This window comes from Acinonyx jubatus, chromosome A1, assembly GCF_027475565.1.
Source record: "Acinonyx jubatus isolate Ajub_Pintada_27869175 chromosome A1, VMU_Ajub_asm_v1.0, whole genome shotgun sequence".
NCBI classification, from domain to species: Eukaryota; Metazoa; Chordata; class Mammalia; order Carnivora; family Felidae; genus Acinonyx; species Acinonyx jubatus.
The window spans coordinates 126640360-126658384 of record NC_069380.1 but is presented as its reverse complement, the minus strand read 5'-3'; the positions used below and the strand labels follow the sequence as shown (position 1 = coordinate 126658384).

Here is an 18025-nt window from a genome sequence, read left to right as displayed (position 1 = left end):
GTGTTGAGATGGAACTCCAAGGTATTCATTCAGCTGGTTTCTTAGAACTAGCTGAATATGTAAAAGATTTTTTTTTTCTGGTAGTGAGCTTGACTCTGTATATCGGAAATTCATGCAGTCCTGGCCTTCTTCTTCCTTTTCTGTAGATAGATGGTTGCCCACGGACCTTCATTTGCCTCTCTCAAATATAACAACAGCCCAGAGGTGAATTATTCAGACAGTGTGGCCACCCTGGGAGACCTGGCACATTTTGTAGGCCATGCTGTGATATAAACCAATCAACCCAAATCTTTTATATCTCCTTTCCATATTGTAACTCCCATGAGGTAAAGCGTTAAGCTACATTAAACCTCATAAAGAGAAATTTGAGTTCATGATGCGTAACTTCTCAGTAATGGTAATTAGAGTAATCTGCTTTTTGAATTTGCTAACTGATACTTGAAAAAAATGTTACCAGTTTTCTCATTTGTATTTAAATATTTAATACTGAAAACTTTTTAGTAGAGCACTTAGTACCTTTCAGAAAACTTTTTAAGTGCCTTTGATTGTATCCAGAATTACATCAAATGATCAGGAGCAGACAGCTCATGAAATGAAGAACATAAACATAATTTATAACACTTATAAGAAAAAAGTATATTTTGAATTTTAAAGTATGAGTGAAAACTGAAGCTGAAATTTTTGCAGAATCAACTATCTTGTGCCTATCAGCCCAAACTGTAGAAAAATATAATCAAAATAAGACAAAAGATGAGCAGGACTCCTGGTAGAAGAGAGGGAGACTATGTTAGTAAGTATCTACCTGGGTAGAGATCAGTGAACCTGGGTTACAAGATGTAGATAGTATTAAAAATATAAAAATATAGTACAGACTACTCATAGTCAGAAATGCCACTACCCCTCATTAATTGATAAAAGAAAAAAAAGTAGAAGATCAGTAAGGATATAGAAGACTTGAAAGACACAATCATTTAACTTCACGTATTGACATTTTTGTACTCCACCTAACAACAAAATACACATCCATTTTAAATTTACACAGTAAATTTACGAAGATAAATTATATTTTAGAGCCATAAAAATATGTCTCGGCACATTTAAGAGTATTGGAGTGTATATTCTCTAGCCACAATGGAATTAAATGAAAAATGAATAACCTAAAGATCTCTGGAAATTCCCCAAATATCTTGACACTGAATAGCATACTTCTGAATAACCCATGTGTAGTGTGTTGATCTGTGACTACCAAAATGGTGTGCCCATTTCTTAATTCCTGGAACCTATGAATATGACCTTATTTGGGAAAAGGGTCTTCGGAGATGTAATTAATTGTTAAGGATATTGAGATGAGATACCTTTAGATTATCCACATGGACCTAAACCCAGTGAAAGGTGTCCTTATAAAGGAAAGAAGAGGAGGACACACAGACACGGAGGAGAAGCCCCTGCAGAGATAGAGGCAGAGATGAGTTATATAACCAGAAGCCACCTACAGGTGGACAAGGCAAGACACTGAGGAATCTTCAGGTGAAGTTTCAGGTGGAAACTTCAGAGGAAGTGTGGCCTTGCCAACTCCCTAATTTTGGACTCTTGACCCCCACAACTGTGAGAAAATAAATATTTGTTGTTTTATGCATATATCCAGTTTGTGGTAATTTGTTGAGGCAACCATAGGATAAGAATGCACCATGGGTTAAAGGAAAAATGTAATGGGAATGTAGAAAGTATTTTGAATGAATTAAAAATACATATACAACATGTAAAATTTTGTCAGATGCTCATGAATCAGTACTTAGGGAACAATTTAGGAGGCTAGATGCCAGTGTTAGAAAAGAAGAAAGTCTCAAATCAGTGACTCCAGCTTCTACCTTAAACAAACCAAAACAACAACAACAACAACAAAAAACAATGAAACCCGAGTGAGCGGAAATCACTAGCTTAGATAGCAGAGAAAAATAGGGAAATTAATGAAAAAAAGAATTGGTTCTTTGACATGATCAGTGATACTGATATATACAACTAGCCAGGATGGATCAGGAAAAAAAAATAGAAGCCTCAAGTTTACCAGTATTAGGAATGACAGCAGTGATATCACTACAGATTCAGCGGTTATTAAAAGGAGAATAAGGAAATGATAAAGGTTAATGAAGGAGTCAATTGCTCATCTGTCTTCCTCTTTCCTCAGACTTTAGAGAGCTAGTGCCTTTCTTTCAGGGAAGGCTTATATGTCTGTGGTTCAGGGCTGCAGCCTCCTCTGTGAATGAGGTTTTCTCGGCTCTCATCCCTCACTACAGCCCACATGTGGTGCTGAATATTTTTACAAGTTCACCCGCTTTCTCCTTACCCCTGTCATAGCAGATTTGTTGTTCTTCCCATTCAACCAAGGATGGAAGCAGTGATGGGTTTCTTTTTTGCTGGGAAGTATTCCTTCTTTTCTGGAATTTAGTTCCTTTAGCTTTCTTTCCATCCCTAGTTCTCTGGAGATTAAAATGAACAAGGAAGCAAACACAAATTTGGATTTACTTGGCTTGGTTTTGTGAAGTTAGGAAGGAGAGGTTGCCATAACCAAATACCACAGACTGTGTGCCTTAAACCATAGACACTCTAGAGGCTGGAAGTCCAAGATCGAAGTGTTGGCAGGTTTGGTTTTTTGCACCCTCTCTCCTTGGCATGCAGAAGCCCACCTTCTCGCTGTGTTTTCACATGTTTGTCGCTCTGTCTTTGCATCCTAACTTCCTCCTCTTTTTTTAAAAATATATTTATTTTGAGAGAGAGTGTGTGTGTAAACAAGGGAGGGGCAGAAAGTGGAAGAGAGAAAGAGAGAGAGAGATTGAGAGATTGAGATTGAGATTCCCAAGCAGGCTCCACGCTGTCAGTGCAGAGCGCAAAGCAGGGTTCGAACTCAAGAACTGTGAGATCCAGTCTGAGCAGAAATCAAGAGTTTGTTGCTCAACTGACTGAGCCTTGCAGGGACCCCTAACTTCTTCCTCTTACAAGGGTACCAGTCAGATTAGGGCCCATGCTAATGAACTCATTTTTAATTATCTCTTAAACTTAATAGTTAAAAAAAAATTTAAATTGTATTTTAGAGGAAGAGAGCATGAATGGAGTTGGATGGCAGGAGAGGGAGAGAGAATCTCAAGTAGGCTCCCTGCCCAGCATGGAGCCTAATGCGCAGCTCAATCCCACAACCCTGGGATCCTGACCTGAGTCAAAAATCAAGAGTCTGTGCTCAACCTACTGAGCCACCCAGGTGCCTCTAATTACCTTTTAAAAGTCCTATCTCCAAATACAGGCACATTCCAAGGTCCTGGAACTTATAGACGGCTTCAACACAGGAATTTTAGAGGGACACAATTCAGTTATTACATTGTACATGATCTGGACCTTCATTACTTTCTTGACCTCATATCCTATAACTCTAGTCCTTTAATCTGTCCAGCCAAATCAGCCTCACTTCTCATCTCAGAACATGCTAGGCATATTCGTGTTCTAGTGGATTTTTACTGGTTGTAAGTCTGCTCAGGTAGCTTTCCACACAAGATATCCACTGGCTCAATCTGACATCTCCTTCAAGTCTTTGCACTAATGTTACAATCTCTTTAAGGCCTATTCTAAGCTCTTACTTAAAATTGCAGTCCTGGGGCACCTGGGTGGCTCATTCATTTAAGTGCCTGAGTCTTGATTTTGGCTCCAGTCTTGATCTCACTGTTCATGGAATGGAGCCCCACATTGGGTTCTTTGCTGACAGTACGGAGCCTGCAAGGGATTCTCTCCCTAGCTATCTCTCTGCCCCTCTCCTGCTTCTGTGCACATGCACACACTCAGAATAAATAAATTGCAATCCTTATCTCCATGTATTATTCTTCACAGTACTTGCCATCTTCAAACCTAATATTTAGTTAATTATTAAGTGTGTTGTCTTCCTCTAGCCTACTAGCATATAACCTCTGTGAAGGCAGAGTTTTTATTTGTTCATAGATGTCCCATTATCCCAGGGAATGGCACAAGTGAGCATTCTGTAATGATTCAGTGATGGGATGAATCAGAGGACACTTTTTGTGTGTGTGATGATTGGCTCCATGTGGTTTATAAACCAGAGGTCTTCATGATTTCTAGGAGCTGCTACTTTAAAGAAATAGAATGACTCCACTGCCACTGACAACCCTAGAGCCTCCCCCATATTATACCAGATTAAACAAGTTACCAAAGGACTTCCAACCTATAATATGCAAATGCAGTCTTCAGTATCCATTGATGAAACACATCAAATGCAGAATATCACAGGCCTTTTTCACCTTGCAGTCCTTTTTTCCTGAATCCTCTTGGGTAATTAATGTTTCTGGACTCATTTGGGAAATAAATAAATTTTTAGGTCTTCCTCTTATTCTTCTAGAAGATTCATTCCTATGTCACAGAAATTTTGAATAATTTAGATTCTCTAAGAATGATAATTTCGTTGTTTCATGTGGAGGCATGTTGTTTGAAAGTGTTATTTTTTGCAATATAATCTTTTTTGTTATTTTTCTATGATTTCCTCCTTTGTTTTGCTTATCTTTTTCTGGTTGTGTTAAAACTAACATGAATGTGGGGTGGTGGCTCAGTCAGTTAAGCTTCCGACTCTTGATTTTGGCTCAGGTATTAATCTTATGGTTTCTGAGATCAAGCCAGTGTAGGGTTCTGTAGTGACAGCATGGAGCCTCTTGGGGCTTCTTTTACTCCCTCTCTCTGCCCCTCCCCTACTCATGTGTGCGTGCATATTCTCTCTCAAAATAAACATTTTTTTTAATTTTTTTTAATGTTTTTTTATTTATTTTTGAGACAGAGACAGAGCATGAACAGGGGAGGGGCAGAGAGAGAGGGAGACACAGAATCGGAAGCAGGCTCCAGGCTCTGAGCCATCAGCCCAGAGCCCAACGCGGGGCTGGAACTCACGGACCGCGAGATCATGACCTGAGCCGAAGTCGGACGCTTAACTGACTGAGCCACCCAGGCGCCCCAACAAACATTTTTTTAAAAAACCTATCATGAATGAAATTTTTTCTCTTTGAAAATAAATGCTTAGAGATTTTGTGTGTGTGTGTGTGTGTGTGTGTGTGTGTGTCATTTAGAGTAATTCTGGGGGCACCTGCATGGCTCAGTCAGTTAATTGTCCGACTTCAGCTCAGGTCATGATCTCATGGTTCATGAGTTTGAGCCCCATGTCAGGCTGTGTGCTAACAGCTCAGAGCCTGGAGCCTGCTTCAGATTCTGTATCTCCCTCTCTATTTGCCCATTCCCTGCTTTTGCTCTCTCTCTCTCTCTGTCAAAAATACATAAACATTAAACATTAAAAACAATTTTAGAGTAATTCTGGATAAAGTTTACCAAAATTCAAAGTTGGTATACTTGTGTGTGACGGTGTGGTGTTGATGTGCATGCATAGTGAATGGAGGAAACCACATCTTTGAAATGTGTTCTGTAGTCTGAATGAGGATAGAATGAGGATATAAGGTAAGAATGAGCTTGGTAAGGAAAAAGAAGATACAGTAAATAGAAATATAGAAATGAATGATGAATATTTACAAGCAACCAAAGAGCAAATATAAAACACAAAAGTGGAGAAAAGGCTTTAAAGGGAAAAAATAAAAGGAGATAAATAAGACCACTATTTGTTGAGTGCTAATCATGTCTGAGACTTTGTACTAGTTAGGAGTCCTTTAATGTATAGTAAATCTTTCCGATGATCCTCTGAATTAGGCATTATCATCAATAATCTACATATGCACAAATTGGTCAATTAAGTAACTTAGTTCTTCCCAAACTTTTCTGGTCTTAACTCACAAGGAAATGATACTCATATGTGAAGGCCCTTGAGGTTAATCATAGGCCAGTAGTTTAAAGCTTTTTGTGGCTTCATGGTCCAGTTATTTAAATAGAAAGGAAATAATGGAAACTTGGAAATTGGGAAGGAAAAAACATGATGAGCATGTTGAAATGTTACAGACTTAAGTCTTATAAATTATGTTTGATGGTTGACAAAATTTATAATATTCTGATATGATTCTAAATACATGTAAAAGAAATATTTTAAGGTTGTTATAAATGCAGGAGGGTAAAGGAATGTGAAGATAGGTTTTTGAAATTCTTTTGAACTGGTAAAATGACACCACCAGTGGACTGTGTTATGTATGCATCATGTAATACCTACAACAACTGCTAAAATAACTCTACAAAGAGATATATTCAAAAGCTTTATAGATAAATCAAAATAGAAATCAAAAAATGTTCAAGTAACCCACAGGAGGATAGGATAAAGGAACAGAAATGAAAAACAGATCAAACAAAAAATAAAATGGCAGACTTCAGCCTTAGCATATTAATGGTTATATTGATGTAAATGATCCAAATGCACCAATTAGAAAACAGAGATTGACATTATGGAATAAAAAGTATGATTCAACTATATGTTGTCTATAAGAAGCACACTTCAAATATAGTGATACAGGCAGGTTGAAAATAAAAGGATTATTTATTTAATCAGGTAAACTTTAATGAAAGGAAAGAAAGAGGTGTATATTAATATCAGAAAAAGTGGACTTCAGAGCAAAGAAAATTACCAGAGACAGAGAGGGTCAGTATGTAATGGTGGAAGAACTGTTTCATCAAGAAGACATAGCATTCCTAAATATGGATGAAGCAAATGACACAGTTGAAAATATGGAAGCAATAATTGATAGAATTGAAATGAAAAATAGGTAAATCCACAATTAAAGACGTCAACAACTTTTTGTCAATAAGTAATAGAATACCTTACTTAGAAAATCATCAAGGATATGGAAGAAGTTAACAGTGTCCTCAATCAACAGGATCTGATCAGCATTTAAAGAGCATTCCATTCAACAACAACAACAAAGACATTTTTCAGCCTCTATTGAAATTAGGCCGATATAGATAATATCTGAAAACACAAAAAAGCTAAACAATTTAAAATAATTAAAATGAGACAAATGTGGTTCTCTGATCATAATGGAATTAAACTAGAAATCAATCACAGAAGGAAGACAGGAAAATCTCTAAACACTTGGAAACTAAACAACATGCTTTAAAATAATTCATGAGTCTAAGAGGAAATCTCAAGGGAAATGAAGAAACAAATCCAACTGAATAAAAGCAAAAACGAAACATATCATTTGTGGGGCACAGCCAAAGTGGTCCTGAGAGGGAAATCTGTAGCACTAAATGCTTACATTAGAAAAGAGAAAATGACTCAAATCAATAATCTAAAGTCTCACTTTAAGAACCTAGAGAAAGAAGGTAAAAATCAACCTGAAGCAAGCAGCAGGAGGGGAAGAATTGGTTTTTGCAGGCTGATTGGAGAACAACTTAGTATTGCTTATGTTAAAAAATAAAATTTATTAAAAAAATATTGTGACCTTCAAAGTGCCAATACCCAATTAAATAAGAATCACCAGTAAATGAAGTTAATAACTTGAGTTGATGGTGTCTGTGATGATGAAGATAACAATTACTCATGGTGACCTTTTTTTCCAACCACAACCAAACATGTCTCTGGAAATGAATCACTAAGGATGAAGCTGTATTTTTCTTCCTGCTTTGATTAATCAAAATTAATCTTACATTAGAGAACACTTTAGTAATGAATTTAAGCCACTGCTTAGAAGATAGTTGCTACTCATGTTTTCTTATTTATGTAATTAGGAGCAGAAAAAATAACTTTACCAGTAGTTCTCAACATTGGCTGCAAATTTAGAATCATTTAGAGAGCTTTAAAATATACTGATGCCTGGATTCCACGTAGGGAGATTCTGATTTAATTGGTCTGTGGCAGAAGTTCTCAAAATATGGTCTCAGACCTGCAGTAGCAACAGCAATTGGGAACTTGTTAGAAATGCAAATTTACAAGCTTCACTCCTGACTTAGCAGTCTGTGTTTTAAGAAGCATTTCAAGTAATTGTGAGTCAGTGTGTGTCAAACTTTAATGTGCATATAAATCTCCTGGAGAATCTTACATAAATACGTATTTGGGTTCATGGTCTGGTATGGTGCCTGAGATGATTATTAACAAACTCCCATAGGACCCTAATGATGATGGTAGTTCACTACAAGTTGGATAACAAGGTTCTACAGGAAATCTAGACATTTGTACTTATAAAAACTTCCCAAGTTTTTAAGATGAGAACTGCCAATAGCCCATGAAACTTACATGATCTTTCCCAGGTTATTTGCCCTTGACATTGGGGAGTCATGGAATAGCACTTACTCCTTATTCTCTTTAAAGTAATGGTCACTGACTGTAAGTTGCTTTTCAGTTGCCTAAGAATCCCAGTTGTGATGGTTTCATCCCTATTCCCAGAACAAATAATGAATATACTGATTTCTATGTTCCTCTTGTTCTTCTCCCCCACCCCCCTCCACCATCATCTGCCTGACCCACCATCTTTCATGGTTTTCCTCTTCATTACCAGCTAATAATTGGCTAGGGGGATAGAGTAATCATTCCAGCATATTGGGAGAGAGTTAGGTCTCTTCCCTTTAAGGTAACATGGATCTTGAGACAATGCCCTAAGACCGATATATTTAGAGAATTCTCTTCTCCTTTTAAACATTCTGACTGGGTGTGCTTATCTGTTTCAGTGTTACCAAGAAACATCCTTGTTCTGACAATTTGAACTCCACATGCTCAGGTCAGATCTCTCTCTGTGAGCACTCATTTACTGGACATCTTTATTTAGATTTATCCAAGTTGCCTCAAACTCATTGTGCTCCAAATAGAGCTCATTTTCTCCACCATATCTGTCTCTCTTCCTGTATTCTCTATCTCAGTGATAAGTAATGTGCGACTCATGTTTTACTCTTGTGTTTTATTCTACTCCAAATGGAACTTAATGTTAGAATCTGTGGATTCTTTCAGTCTTGAATTCATCCACTTTTCCCCATAATGATAGCCACTACTCTGGTTCAGGTGGCCATGATATCTTCAACTGCAGTGCCCTGACTTACCTGTCTGCCTTCAGGCTACCTATTTTCCATGTGGCATCTAGAATGTTTATTCTTGTCATTTCTCATGTTTAAAATGCTTCTGTGACTCTTCATTGCTCTCAGAATTAAGTCTAAATTCCTTAATATGACTTAAAAATAATTAATAGGATTAAGATGTACAAACTTCCAGTTTTAAAATAAGTCACAAGGATAGAAAGTACAGCATAAGTAGTATAGTCAATAATATTGTAGGAACTGTAATCAGATGATGATTACCCTTATCATGATGAGCATTTTGTGATGTATATAATCACTAAATCACTACATTGTACACCTGAAACTAATGTGTCAACTATACTTCAGTTTAGAAATAAATAAGAAGGGTCACCTGGGTGGCTCAGTTGGTTGAGCCTCTGACCTCAACTTAGGTTGTGATCTTGCAGTGCATGAGTTCGAGCCCCATGTCTGGCTTTGCTGCTGTCCGCACAGAGTCCTCTTGAGATCCTCTGTCCCCCCACTTTGGCCCTCCCCCTCTTGCGCTCTCACTCTCAAAAATAAATACTAAAAAAATAAATACAAATAAAAACAACTAAGTAAAAGTCATTAAGCCTTCAGTGCTTTGCTCACCTTTCCTGGAATTCTTTCCATCTTGATCAATGCGTTTTCCATGTGCATTTTCTCTGTAAGCCTTTGGGTAGGTGATGCCTCTACTTAGTGTCTTTCTATTCTCCCATGCACCTAATCCTCACTCTCCTTTTTGGTAAGATACTGTGTGTGAACAGATGCCTTCCTTGACCCCAGCATTCTGAAGGCCTTACATACCCTTTTATTATGCGCACTGTTGTAGTGATCACACCGAACTTCATTTCCCTCCTGTTTATCTTCCTCAACAGGTTCTTAAGTGCAGGGACTGTCTTCTTCACTGTGTACTTAGATTCAAGCCCAGTGTGTTCATTACAGTGTATCTTTAATAATAATTAATAAACAAAATTTCCAGTAATTTCCTTTCCAGAAGAAAGGAGCTTACCATGGCAAATCAGTGAGAGAGCAGTTTGCAGGTATTTGGAACTGTTAGAAATACACAAATCACATTATATGGAATGGCTTCTCTGTTCATCACAGTTGTCATCTTATTATAGAGGAATATTTGAGAACATGTCCTAAAGTAAGGGGAGGAAGAGTCTAGGTAGGTTGAATGGCATATTTTCTTCTTCCACGGTATCATAATTCTAAAAAGGACCTTAGTTAGCAACTGTGTTATTTATATGCTTACAGCAGTTATTTATTCATTTTTTTTTTATGTTCCATTTTCTTCCAGAACCAGATGGAGATTCTGGTTTAACTGACAAAATTCTGTATTCTGAATTCTCACCTTTTTGCTGTTGTTGTTTGTTTACTGGTTCTTGGGTTGTTTGTGGTACATTGCCCAGTATACACTTACTTAGTATTAGGGCAGAGGAGAATAAAACTCATTCAGGTTACAGAGCCAACACTTTACTTTAGTGAGTGATGAACCTATGCCATTGTAAAAGATCTACAGATCTGTGGCATCTCCTTTTCCAGGGAGCTGTAATTGCAAACTTTGAAGGAAATGCCAGGTTTAAAAAGATTATAGTCCATTTCCTGTACATGTATTTGCTTAAAGAAATTTTGTAACATAATGCCAAGTTTAGTGAATATACAGTGAATGAGGATTGGTGAGACACTTGGGCCTAGCATCCCCAGGGCCTTCTGTCAGTCAGTATTTCACTAGAATTCTGTGCCCCAGCGGCCATCTGGCTTTCACTGCTTCTTCTGATGTCTGTTTTCTCAGATAGTCTTTAGCGAATCTGCAGAGCACAGTTTTGGTGGTGACTTCCATGTGGAGGGTTGATGGTCCCTCTCTAGGCCATATCGCAGTACAGATTAATGTCACTGTCTTATAGAGGGAGCCTGGCACACTGAGAGCCCCTGGGGTGTTTTTCCCCAGGCTCTTGCTCCCTGATTTGGGAACTAGATGCAGTTATTCTTCCGGGCTTTTCCTTACACACTTAGACCTGGGATTTGCCCTCCAATCCATTTCTTCCTTCTACATCTCTGTTTATGTAAATGATTTCTTTCAGGGTTCACCTCAAGTTTTATTTTCTCCTACAATTAGGGCATAGGTCATAGTTTTGAAATGGTTTGCTATTCTTCATACTGTGTGGCACTCTCTCAAATTATTTCACGTTCCTTTCACTTTGTATGTAAAAGGATGGTCTAGTGTAGCCTATAACTCAATTTGAAGCCATTTAAGTGCCATGCTTTGTTTGAAATGATACATCAAACTCTTTTTACTGTATTTCCCACTGTCTTATCTGAAAACCAGGTTAGCACAGGCAAGTCCTGGGGTTATTAGAACATTCTCCTGACATTTTCTCTGGCTTTCAAAATTACTTGATAGGGATTTTCTGTTTTGTGGGGATTATGCCTCTCTGACTCTCATTAAGTAGTTAATCTTCCTCTCACCCAGTATGGGACTGTGAAAAGAAAATCAGAAAATGAAATTGGAAGATTAGAGGTCAGAAGAAACTGGTTAGCTTCTTTGTTTCTTTAATTCCCGGTTGCAGGTAAAGAATATAATCAATTACATTTCTCTGAGCTTGATCTGCACTTTCTTCAACTTAATACCATCAGCACCTAGTTAGTATCAGTGCCTGGCATGTGAAAAATGCCTTCACTAAATAGGTTGATCACATTATGGAGGACAGCTATAAAAAAAATTAGCAACCTCATAATAAAGTAGAAATAACATCAGTAGCCTCCCTGCCAACTGGTCACTGTGCACAGCACTGATTCTCTTTGGTATTCTGAAAGCAGTAAATGGAGAGGGGAGCCTGGATGGCTCAGTTGATTAAGCATCTGACTTCAGCTTCAGTTCTTGAGTTCCAGCCCTGCATCAGGCTCTCTGCTGTCAGCACAGAGTCCACTTTGGATCTGTTCTCTGCCACTTCCCCACTTGTGCATGTGCACTCTCTTTCAAAAATAAATAAACATTAAAAAAAGAATGATGTAGAAATATTTACATGGTAAATAAGTAGAAGATGACAGTAATTTGTTTATTTTTAGAGAGACAGTGGGAATGCTAGTAGGGAAGGGGGGGAGAGAGAGAGAGAGAAAATATGAGAGAGAGGGAGAGAGGGAGAGAGAGAGAAAGAGAGAGAGAGAGAGAGAGAGAGAGAGAGAGAGAGAGAGAGAGAAAATCTTAAGCAGGCTCCATGCTCAGCACAGAGCCCAGTGGATGGATGTGGGACTTGATCCCACAACCCTGGAATCATGACCCAAGCCAAAATCAAGAGTTGGATCCTCAGCCAACTGAGCCACCCAGTCACCCCAAAGATGATATTTTAAATCAAAGTCCAGAGTTACTGTTTTGGAGTTGTATGTAAGGACTGCATGGTTAAGTGGAGGCCCCATTGAGAGAATCTCTACTTGTTATTTCCAATGGCTTTACTCTGTCATTAGAAAGATTAAAAGAAATCTTCACTGAATTAGAATCCTAGGTGACCTTCTTCGGGAAATAACGCTCTGGGCCCATGACATGTAGAAACGTTTTGCATGTTAGTGATGTTGACTTCTGTCTTCTGTTTTCCCCTGGCACTTGCCTTGTTTATCTGAAATAAAATTGATTAAAATGACCCATAATAAGGAAAAGTAAGTTATAAGAATAGACATAAAGGTAAAAAATGTAGTATGAGCTTTAAAAATAATCTGGGTTATATAGTCATGATTATGAAACATTATTCTGGTCTAAATGAAGCATACTGTCCAGCTTCTATACTTGATGTTTATTACTAATACCTTTCAACATTTGTAAACTAAGAGATGATACGCCAGTGAGTTCTCTTGGCCCTGCCTTCCTGTTTATGTTATAAAATTTTTTTTTTAACATTTATTTATTTTTGAGACAGAGAGAGAGCATGAACAGGGGAGGGGCAGAGAGAGAGGGAGACACAGAATCTGAAACAGGCTCCAGGCGCTGAGCTGTCAGCACAGAGCCCAACGTGGGGCTCGAACTCACGGACCGTGAGATCATGACCTGAGCTGAAGTCGTACGCTTAACCGACCGAGCCACCCAGGCGCCCCCCTGTTTATGTTATAAGTTAGAGTCCTAAATTACAGTCTTTTTTTTTTTGCCCTTTTGTTACAATTAAAAAACTATCTCAATAATCACATCTGTGGTTATTATTTTTGTAGTGATCTTTCAGAGATGAGACTGCTTATTTTCCCATCTCCAGACCAGCTTCTCAGCCTTACTTCCCTCTCTTGGTTGTGGTATATTTGATTTTCAAGTCATGAAAATGAGAAATCTCAGCTTCATCCTGGTCTCTCTCCTCTGTCTCTGAGCTACTGACTCATGGTAATTTCCTTTTGGCCTGTGTTTTACTTCTGGACCCTGTGTCTAGCCTCACTTCATTCAGTTTCTCAGATAATAACCTTTTACCTAATCAGCAACCCTTTGGTCTCTCCTACTATATTTCATTTCTTCCACTGTCATAAGACAAATAGCAGTTGTGCTATTTTTGTGATCAAAATCTGCTATAGCTCCCTATTACCTTCAAAAATATAATAAAAATTTGGAGACTGTTCATTGGAAAACGTTGCATTGTTGATAATGGCAACACATTAGAAACAACATAAATGTTCAACAACAGGGGGCTCATTAAACAAAACATAATTTAAACCTTATGGTGAAATTTATTTGACCATTAGAGGTGTTGGTTTTGAAGAATATTTAATGTGTGTGAAATGTAGCAGAGCATAATATTGAATATACCATCATAAATATGAAATACAAAAAAATATTTTTGTTTATATAGATGTTTTCCTTTTTGGCCACATTTTCACATTTTCTATAATGAATGTTCATTGTTTTTATAATCAGAAAAACTTTCTCTAACAGGATGTGGAAGGGAACTTAGGAATTATTTAGTTTAGTTGTTTTTAATGTGTTTTTGGACCATAGACCTCATTGAGGATCTGATGAATGATAAGGAACTTTTCTCAGAAAAATGAACATCTAACCATAGACAAAAATTTTGTCATATAATTTTGGCGGGATTTTAGATCACAGATTAAGAAAAATTTTAAAGTACAATTTTCTCATTGAGGAGAAAATGCAGGGTAAAGATTGGCCAACTCTCCCATAGGGGAATTGTAGGAAGAGTCCAGACTAGATCTTGGGTTTTTAGCATTTGCCCTGAAACTGAGTTCTCCAGAGACTTGGGATCACATTACAAGTATCCTTCCAGTTACATGCTTCTTATGGATGCTCTGGAAGGCTGTGAGGCACCAGACCATACCTGAAGAAGTTCTCCTTTACATCTGTGGAGAGACTTCAGGGTGGTTGTGGTTGCTGCTGTTCAAGGGAGTGGCTCCCCTGCTCCTCCTCCCTGTGAGACAAGGTTTTATTACACCAAGGGGAATAGCTTCTGAGTCATTGATGACTCCTAGAAGTAAGCATATATAATGTATGTCTGGGAACAGACCTTTTAGATACCTTTTACTTTCTTATTCCTGCCCTCCCGGCCATACTTTATGATTTTATTGTGTGCACGGTGATAGGCTTTTGCTTTGACAATGTTTGTTTTCTTCTCCTATCTGGCAGTTTCCTTTATGTGAGCTTGAGCATGTTAATGATGGCAGGGCAGGACACGACCTCTGCGCTTGGGTCATTCATTGTGGTGGATGCCATAGTAGTGCCCTGCCTGGTGCCTGAATGGTTGGCAAAGTACAAGGCTAGAAAAACCTCTCTTTCCCTGGCTTTGGGCAATTCTGTCTTCGCAAAACCTTCAGCTAGGCAGTGAGGAGAAAACACTACCGGTACGAGCAACACATTCAGTAGAGCCTGCCTTTCAACTGGGAATGAAGGGAGAGGTGCCCTTACTTTGTCAGAAAGCCCTGAAGGGCCCTGATAAATCTTGCCACAGACAGCAGATTTTGTAGATAAAGGAGGAGTATTTTCTTTGGTGCAATAAATCTGCAAACATACATCTAGAAACAGCTGTCTGATAATTTTTTGCAAGTTGTTAAGCCCTCTACAATCTAATCTCTGCAGAGAGCCTTGAATCAAAATAGAGGTTGGAATCCCTGCATTGAACAAAGCAGTGGTATAAAAGGTAAGAGAACATAAACATTTTTTAGTACTTCCGAGTACCAGGACTGGGAAAGGTACTTTCACAGTTATTGTAACATTTACTGCTGGGGAAATGCTGTAGTGTACCTGGTGCTATCCTTATTTTATACATGGGGAAACTGAGGCTCAAAGGGTAAATGTTCTGTCCCAGGGCACACAGCTATGAGGCTAAGCTGAGTGTATCTGCTTCCAGCTCAAGTTCTTTTTCCTGTAGAATAAGTAGCCCATATGGTGGCGTATTGTTTTGGAGTGTCCTAATTTTCTTTTATGTGTATGTATATTTGAAATATTTATGTACTGTAGTCTCATTAAGGGGTGCCTGGGTGGCTCAGTGGGTTGAACAGCTGACTCTTGATCTGGGCTCAGGTCATGATCTCACAGTTTTCGTGAAATCAAGCCCCACATTGGGCTCTGTGCGGACAGAGTGAAGCCTGCCTGGGATTCTCTGTGTCCTTCTCTCTCTGCCCTTCCCCTGCTCTCTCCCCCACTCAAAATAAATAAATAAACTTAAAAAAATACAAGTTAGGAAATAAAGGGGTACCTGGGTGGCTTACTTGGTTAAACATCCTGACTTTGGCTCAGGTGATGATGTCATGGGTGGTGAGTTTGAGCCCTACCTTGGGCTCTCTACTGTCAGCACAGAGTCCACTTCGGATCCTCTGTCTCCCTCTTTCTCTGCCTCTCTCTCTCTCTCTCTCTCTCTCTCTCTCAAAAATAGATAAGCATTAAAAAAAGCAAAGAAAAAAAAACCAGAAAGGCATTAGCATACACATGTGCATGCATACACCCAATAGTCCTATCCTGTCCACTGCTACCTGGTAGCTGCCTGGTAGGATAATGGGCCTTGATAAAGGTTTCCTTTCTTCTCTCTGTTAATACACTCTTAGATTTATTTTTCCCAGGCCTTTCCCCCAAGCAAATTCCTGATGTTATTATAATTAAAATGTATATAATTACATTAATTAGTTAATTCGTAATTGTTAATTAATATAATCAGTTAATTATTTTTTGCCAACTGCTTCATTCTGTCACCTAGTTGAGTGATGTTCTTCAGCTGTCATTTCAGTACAAACTTTCTGGTGGTCGGAGATGCAGGAAGAATGAAGCAGCCCCTGGGTAGTCTGGGCAGAAACCAAAGGGGTCATGATAATACTGTAGGCTTTTCTTCAGTCCTCTTGGTGGCTTCTAAAGGAAAAGGGTCAGGACATTATCATTTGGCCGACAGCACAGAAGAACAGAGGGATGATTTTTGGGTAGGCACGGAATACAAGATCAAATGCGTCCGGTGACTTTGTATTTCCGCTTCACCGAGAATCCTAAGAAGACGGGTAAGTGTGACTTTCAGAGCCCTTCGTTTTACCCTCTTAGAAATGAAGTTTTAAGTTTATTGAGTTAGGTTGTGTATGTATAAGACTGGGCCAGGGTAAGAGAGGGAGGCCTGATGCGGGTAGCTGGCACATCGTGTGGATGCTGTCATAGTTCAGCAATAGAAACCTGGAGGCAGCTGGGTCCTCGCCCTTCCCACAAACCCCGCCGTGAGTATCCTCCCCATACAGGCTGCCCGAGGGTGAATGTGCAGCAGCCTCGGAATCTGCCCATGGTGTGGGGGGCAGAGTAAGAAAGGGGAACAAATTAGAAATACAGAGGCTATCTGGAGGCTGACCTTTTTCTTCGACAGAACCTTGAGATTTCTAGACTCTTGAACTTTAGGATTTCCTTCCTTAACAAATCTTACGAAAAAGTAGTCTGATTCCACTTTCTGTGTCTCTTGAAACTGCTTTCACAGGGTTTTCCATTAGCCTGCTGTGGGGAAGCAAACTGCACTGTTTGCAAGAGATGTTAATGTCTCTAAATAGTTTTTTTTTTTTTTTTTTGTCTTTCTCCCTTCCGTTTACTGATGTTAACATTGTGTTCAAGGCAGTAGCGTCTGCTCCAGTTGGAGCGTCAACAGTCGGCTCAACCCTTGAAACATCTGCCTGTTCTTCCTGTTGCATGTAGCGCCCCACTTCCTGCCTTCTGCTACTTCTCAGCAAGCCTGGTTAGGCAAAGCACCCATCCTCCTGTGTCTGTGTGCAGCTGCTTGTGCCAAGCTGTCGGCTCTCTCAGGAGAGACCAGCATTCTCTGAACTTCTGTGCCTTCGTGATGTTCACTGACGTGAGTGGGGCTTTGTGTCTTTACTAACTTGAAGTGAATGAAGTTGTCAGAGAAGCTGCTTCAGCAAGCCCCTTACCCTCCTCTGCCATCCCAGCACTCAGCTTGGAAAGGTGGCATGGTGTCCCAGAACAAGGGTAGCATTTGGTGAGGAGCAGTGTGTTAGCATTGGACCTGAGACACAGGTCTCATAGGGTGGCTCCTGAGACCCATCATTTGCCTGGGCCGGGTTGCCGTGTCAGGGAAGGAGGAGTGGAAGAAAACAGGGAGGCTTTCCCAGGGAACATTAGTAATCCCAGGGTTGGACCTTGGGCTGTCTTATGTGCACCTGTGTGATAAAGTTCACTATTATGTCCTGCCTTGGCCTGTGGTAAAACTGGCCCTAATCGCAAGTTCCCTTTCCTATTGTGGTCCTGTGGATAAGGCACTCTGGCCAAACGAGTTTTCTTATCACATGAACCGAGCACAAAGTCAGCTTCACCTTGAGTGGTGGGCTTTAGTTCCCTGCCAGCTTATGGAGTTTTTCAAACATGCCAGTCCCATCCTCTTGTGGCATCATCATCCTATTGTCATGACTGTTACTACAAAACCTGTCACCCATAGCCTCTGCTTGTTCTCTCTGTTCCTGAGTGAACCCCTGTGTGGCCTTGTGTGGCAAGCAGTGGCCGGCCCTGGGCTATGAGCAAATGTGCCTAGAGAACTGTTGTGGGTCTCAGGTGCTCATTATTGGGTGTTAT

At 39.4% G+C, this 18025-nt stretch overlaps 1 long non-coding RNA gene across 6 annotated transcripts in view; it reads left to right on the top strand.

The window, feature by feature from the left end:
- Window positions 1-18025, top strand: part of LOC128314904 (uncharacterized) — a 478400-nt gene that overhangs the window by 225446 nt on the left and 234929 nt on the right. Inside the window, exon 1 of one of the 6 annotated variants that reach the window (XR_008297182.1) lies at window positions 13887-15119. The exons of the other annotated variants lie outside the window; for them this stretch is intronic. This is a non-coding gene — a long non-coding RNA (uncharacterized LOC128314904). Of the gene's footprint in view, window positions 1-13886; window positions 15120-18025 lie in introns of those variants that run through there. 6 annotated transcript variants of the gene reach the window in all.